The sequence below is a fragment of the Physella acuta genome, unplaced genomic scaffold (assembly GCF_028476545.2).
Source record: "Physella acuta isolate Inbredline_101_S28 unplaced genomic scaffold, ASM2847654v3 ptg001035l, whole genome shotgun sequence".
NCBI classification, from domain to species: domain Eukaryota; kingdom Metazoa; phylum Mollusca; class Gastropoda; family Physidae; genus Physella; species Physella acuta.
In genome coordinates, this window is record NW_026732552.1 from 440,590 (window position 1) to 447,770 (window position 7,181).

General features: G+C 32.3%; 1 pseudogene; it reads right to left on the minus strand.

The window, feature by feature from the left end:
- Nucleotides 1–5,101: 5,101 nt before the first annotated feature.
- Nucleotides 5,102–5,705, minus strand: LOC131954858 (nascent polypeptide-associated complex subunit alpha-like; annotated as a pseudogene).
- Between the last annotated feature and the right edge of the window lie 1,476 nt (nucleotides 5,706–7,181).

The following is a 7,181-nucleotide window of genomic DNA, read 5'->3' on the forward strand; positions in this document are numbered from 1 at the left end:
CGGCTCGCGAGCCAGTTGCCGACCCCTGATCTAGGTCAGGGATCGGCAACCTGCAAATAAACTAAACCAGCTAATAATTAGTGTAAAACTGAAAGGAAAACCCGGACTATGTCTTGCTTGAAGAAGTGGTTTGTTTAAAAAAAAAAAAGTTTTGTTGAATATATAAAGAGCGGTAAATTACTAAATTACGAAAAATCTGAAATAAATATCGTTTTGAAACCAATGCTACTATTCAATCGCTTCAGCATTAATATAAACACAATGAAGGATGTTTTCACCGAGAGATTTGAGTAATACAAAAGAAATGCAAGTACTCTGACTTACATAGTAGATCCTCTCAACACAAATTCAAATGAAATTATTTCATGTATTCAAAACTATTTATTTAAAATTACATATATAATATATTGGTTTAGGATTATATATATATATATATATATATATATATATATATATATATATATATATATATATATATATATATATATATATACATAATCCTAAACAAATATACTATTGACATAAAAATTTTAGTGGCTCTTTAAAAACCGGGTAATGTTATAAATTGTAACTTTTGGCTCTTTTGTCTCAAAGGGTTGCCAACCCCTGATCTAGGTGCCTCCTGTGCCAGGTAAGTATATAGTATATGTGGTATTGCAAAAAATTGAAGACTTTACATGGGTAACATGATCCGATCACTAAAATATCTGAATATTTACAAATTTACAAATTATTTAAGATATATTCCCATTGTTTTACTTTAAATAAAGCATACACATATTTATTGTTTTAAGTATTAAACATACATGAGTACGTGCAACATTACTTTTGGAAGTAAACATATTAATTTAACTTAAGAACATTTTCATAATTTTTAAACAAGAATTTTTTTTTTTTTACTACTTGTTAACACATCTCCTTGCAATTTTAGGTAGCTTCTCTTGGCATAAATGATTATATACATGGGAAGTAACTAGCAAAATGCTAAAATGTTTTTCATAGCTTCAATTTAAAAACACAAGCTTAAAATCAAAAGATTTTCTGTAGGTTTACAGACACAGGGCAACATTGTTACATTGTGTATGGAATAAGAAATACAGAATGTAGGGCAAAATGGTTTTGTAACGTTGTGCAATACAACGACATTAAAAGCTAAGTCGTTTTATTGGAAACTTTGCTACTGTATATTCAGAGGTGTAGCTACCCTTCCCGGCGCCCGGGGACAAACTTTCGATTTGCAACCCCCTCAAACTTTTGATTTTCACCCCCCTCAAATGTTCGATTACTTTTTACAACCCATTTTGGCGCCCCCTAAGGTCGGCGCCCTGTGACATATGTCCGTCACCCCTTCCCCCCCTCCCCCACCCATCGCTACGCCTCTGTGTGCATTTCATAATTAAGAGTTTTGAGCAGGCCATGATGTATTGTTTATGTTAGAGTTATTGATGACATCATCATATTAGGAAATTAATTGTAAACAAGAACATCTAATTAATTCGTAAACTCAATGGTTTTAAATTTTAACTAAGCTCATGTTATTCGAAAATTGCAATTACAACATACAAAGTATATACAATTTTCTGATACTCTTAATTATTTGTTTTATAATTATTTTTGAATTATGGTTAATTTTGTTCTTAAGTGATGATTTCCTTTTATTTAGTGTCCTTTATTATTTATTTTTTACATGATTTTTTTTTTTTTACATGTGTGATCTCCCCCAAACATTTCTTGATTATACTTGTCTAATATTACAGGGGATGGAAACTCGGGATATAGACACTATTTTAATCAATTGTTAATGCTTACACTTTTTATAATAGAATACAACACTCAAAAAAAAAATGCGCACGAAGGGAACAGCAAACAATATGTGAATAATAGTGCTGAAAATTAGTTATTTTTTAATTCATATGCGTTTATTTAAGAGATCGGATATTGCGTAAAGAACTACCACTGGTCATCGGAAATTGCTCAAAATTTAAAAGAAGGCAGTGAAGTTAATGTTATTTGTATGTGAAATTTCATGTATCTATCACAAATAGTACTCAAGTTATATTCTATTGAAAAACAAAAAAATACAGAATAATTTTCACTTCTGTTACCCGGAAATCGCTGAAAAATGTATACGAAACTACACATTTTAAATAATACTTATATATGAAATTTCATCATTCTAGCAGTATCGATACTCAAATGATCTTTTTCAGAGGCATACACATACAGACATACACACATAGACATACGGACTAAATTGCAAAACTTGTTTTTTCCGACTGAGGGAAGTGTGAAACGTCAACATTTCGTACACGAGAATGTAAAAAGTGTGAGTACGTTATATTTAATTTTACTTTAGTTGTCTCATTTTTTATTGCACTTAAAACCTTGTCAAGGTAAGAAGTTAGATGTGAGGACAGTGTGTAAACGATGTACAATGCACAACGTTTAATCCTGTATTTTGAAAACACCAATGTCATTGATACATTTTGTATGGGATATTTTGTCTGAGTTTATTTGTCAAAGTTAGTAACTTGACACGGAATTCTTGCATAGCAGCCATTTAACAACTAACACAGACAAACACATGTCAGTATCTTTATTGTTCAGAAAAAAAAATTGCCAGCCAACATCCCAACATAACAACACACGCTGTTCTCTAACTTTGTGTCAATATCTCTCTATTCAATGAAATCTCGTCGTCTGCAGATCCCCAACACTATTGAGACCTTACAAGATGAAATAAAATATAAAAGAAAAATGTAATGTAAGGGAGAATGTATCAGTTGTGGAAACGATACAGTCAGAGATTCGTCCCCATGTGTTCAGGGTAGATCTAGTTTTAGTTTCTCGGCTGAAACCTATTTAATGTTTGTATAGCATGCCATTTACGTAGATAATGCTGGTTATATCTAAAATATGATCATTGCTTAGGGATGAAGAAAAATTTGTCAACACATTGACAAACAATGAATTCACATCACAGATTAATCCGAATGAATCAAACGTCAACAAATGGAATATTCTGTACAGCAATAGTTTGTAATTTCATTTTTTTAAAACAAATAATTGTCAAAAGTAATCAGAAAGGAAGCAGTTATTTATCTGAATTATCAAGCGTCGATAAGTTATGCTGTTATTAAAGCTAATGTGTTCATTTAAAAGCATAATGAAAATTAAAAATGATATTTTAAACAGACATAAAATAATCTTAAACGCTCAATAATTGTTACCAGAAATTAAAAAAACAAACTAATAATAACATTGAAATGTAACACTCAAGTGGTTCATTATGCGTAAACATTTCAGTATTATTTATTTTTACTTGTTGTATCCCTTGAAAGACCTGATTTTATATAATGGGAAGTAACTAGGTAAAGTCAAATGTCGACCTGTTCTAGTGCTCGGGGTGTATGTTAAAAAAGCTTGATACAATAAACAAACAAAAAATAAATAAATAGCAAATAGACGTGGTGCTAAGATACTTTGAACACACCTCCGAGTTCGTCACATCCGTTTCGTTAATAAAACTACAGAAATGCATTGTTTTCAGATGATTGGTGTAGGTCAGGGGTCGGCAACCTTTTGAGACGGAAAAGCCAAAAGCTATAATTTCCCAAATATCCAAGTTTTTAAAGAGCCACTAACACTTTAATTTCAATATTATGATATTTGATTAGGATAATTATATATATATATATATATATATATATATATATATGTATATATATATATATATATATATATATATATATATATATATATATATATATATATATATATATATATATATATATATAATATATCGGGAGCCCGAAAAAAAAATTTGCGGGGTGGCCCATTTTTTCTAGTTCCGCCACTGCATCAACATCAAATTCTTCACATAATTTCTAACATTAAATGAAAGGGAAAGGTTTTGCAAATGTACATAATAAATATTTTCATGATGTTATGCATGTGATTATACAAAAATTGAAAGGGATAACAGTAAAAGGGGTGAAGGTCAAATGAAAGTGTCATGACTCCGGGTGGGGAGTGGAAAAGGAAATTGTTCAAGGGGCGGGGGGGGGGGGATTGTTGGGGTAGGTCAATGGGCCAGTGAAGCATTTTCTATGTAGGGAAACAAAATATGTTCACCAGTTGATAGAGTGTTTATTTATGTACTGGTCGCATTGAGTTTTCAAAAGGTTGCTGTGTGAAAGATGATGGGAAAGAAGCAAGATTTAGAACTTTAAATAAGTAAATGAAGAGTGATTCGAAATTGACGTTGGGGTGGGTGGTGGGGTCGTTGGAACAGTAAAAATGGATGTGGGGTTTTCATATCTGAGGGTGAAGTGGATAGAGGGGGGAGGGGGTAGATGTGTCTGACGAGGCGTGGAGAGGGTGTCTGTGTGTGTTTAAGGCAAGCCAAGCGTCCAATTATGTGCTGTGTTATCTAACTGCCGAGGTGTTACTATTTATAGTGTGCGTGGGTGGGGGGGGGGGGGGGGGGTTGACGAACGGATTGCTGTGTGAGGGATTTAGCGGGAGGGTGAAAGGTTGGTATGTTCAAGTCGGTGTTTATGTTTATTTTAATGTTTAGTACCGACAGGTTAGGGGTGGGTAGGCGTGTAGCCATCACGGGGTGTGGGGATACAGTGGAGTTTTAGAGGTCGAAAATTGGTTAACAGTGTTCTCATAAAAGAGTTATTAAAGTTAACAAAACAACTGTAAGTATTAATTTGGTGATAATAAAATGAATACAAAATGAGTAGGGGTCATTGGGGTCATTTTGTACGTTGTGGACCAAAGTACCTTACATATATGATAATAGTAAAATAGAAACAAATGATATCTTTACAATGTTTGTAAGCTGTATAAATAAAACAATACACAAAAAGCAACAATAGGAATCTGAATGACAAATGATAAATGATGCGAAACAAGGTGGGGGCATGGGGGTTGAGGGGTGGTAGTTAAATTAATGTTGTCAGAAGTGTATTTGGATAGTACATCATCTTCAGCATTTTACATAGTATTTCAACACAGGGGTGGGGACATGGGGACGAAAGGGGATGTAGTTATGAGGGGAAATTTGATTTTTTTTTTTTTTTTTTTTTTTTTTTTTTTTTATCAGTGTAAAAAACGTGTTTATTTATTGATTAAAATTAGGTATCATTCTAACAATACAGCTCAAATACAAAAGGTCCAACTGTCACACACATACAGGGGGGAGTTACATCGTCAATTCCATAATAGCATTGACAATATCATTGTTATTATTTTTAAGAGCTTTGACAGCCTTGGCTTTAGAAACATTGGCCTGAGACATGACGAGTTCAATATCCTATCTTAGCCTCACCAAATACTATGTATGTGTCAGATGCAGGACTTTTGTAAACATCTGGCCGACTTTTCACAATTAATAAAATATTTTTTGCCTTTCTGATAGTTACCCTCGTCACACCAGGTACTGGCTTAAGACTAAGTTTAGACATGGCTTTTCTTGCTTTCTTCTCACTACGACTCTGCTTGGCCTTGGATACCAACTCATCTGGTAGTCCTGCTGCAGCTGCAACCTGGCTCTGTTGCTGCATGGCAGCTGCATCGTGTTCTTCCAGTTCTGGTGGAGTGTCATCATCATCTGAATCAGAAGATGCAATATCTTCAGCAGGTTTGGTTTCCTCTAAGGGCTTCTCTACTGCGTCGACAGGCATTGTTTGATATTTTCAATTATTGTTAGGATTGAATGGATTGAGCCTTAGGGAAATTTGATATTAAGAGTTGGTTTATTTCGAAAACGCTGTTGAAAGATAACATAATCTGAATAATTGCAAAGTTACTGATTAATAAATTAATAATTTCATGGTTTTTATATTTAGTTAAATTCGAGAAAAAAAAATTAGTCTTTATAAATACAATGAATTCATATTTTTATAATGCAAAATATTGTTCTTCATACACATTTTTGTATGTTTTAATATTAATTATTTTGAAATAAAAATTGTATTACCTTTTAAAAATTGAACTAATATTTTACGTAGCGTCCCTTAGATTCATTTATATCGCAGTAATGGGAAATAACTATCTACGTGTCTTTTTCTTTTTTTCGATATTTGAATATTGTTTTAACAAAATCACATATTTTTATAGAAAATTGACCTAAAGGCAAACAGTTTACAAAAAAAAAGTTCTTATGACGCTTCTATTGTTCTAAGATAGGAGACCTTTAATTTCTGGATGTATTGAAAAAAAAAACAATTAATTTAAAATTAAAATTAATATTAAAATGAAAATGTGTAATGAAATGTTACATATTTTATTTGACTTGTATCACTAATGGAATTTTTCGAGCGAACGACTTTCGGGCACCTGTCGCATTCAGGCAATTGTCCATTCTGGTTTTTGTCGTATTCGGCATTTTTTTTGCATTTGGGCAAGTGTCTTGCGCGAATTTGTCGTAGAGTCTTTGCTGACTCTAGCCTAAAATGTTTACACCCTGAAATAATGGTCAGTTATCAGTTCGAACATGTATAGATAATATATCACCATAACACCTGATTCAAGTACAACAACAGTAACTATACATAGTGGTACCAACGTTACGCTGTCAAACATCAAACTTTCAGAAGGTAATACTCTATAAATTGTGGGATTCATCAATTACAAATTTCTAATAAACTGATCTGATTGTCATCCCTCGTATCTCCATCTAACGACTTATAAAAGGACAACGTTAAGTGTAATACAGTGTCAGGTTTGTTCTGTATAATCAGATTACAAATTAATTAATTAAAATAAGCCATATTAATTAAGGCGGCAAATTATCATGAATGTAACTGTTTTGTTCTAACATTTGGTTTCTAGTGTTGTGTTATTTTGTCAAAGAACGGTCTGTTTTATCTTAACGTTTTTTAAACTCTAGATCGCATTCAGAATTTACTTGTGTGATGTAAACAGTAAGACAGTACTTGATTTTTAATTCTTTTATTATTGTTTGTTGTTGTTGTTGATGTTGGGGGTAAGGGGTTTATGAATATTTTTTTCTCTTTGTTTTTTTTTTGTTTTGTTTATTTAATATTATTTCAAGTAAGCTTTATGTGGACGAAAAGGAACTCAAAAATTCCATATGTTGACAAAACCTAAAGTAATAATCTTTATGATCAAACAATGTGTGGACGAAACACAACTTATCTAATGACGGT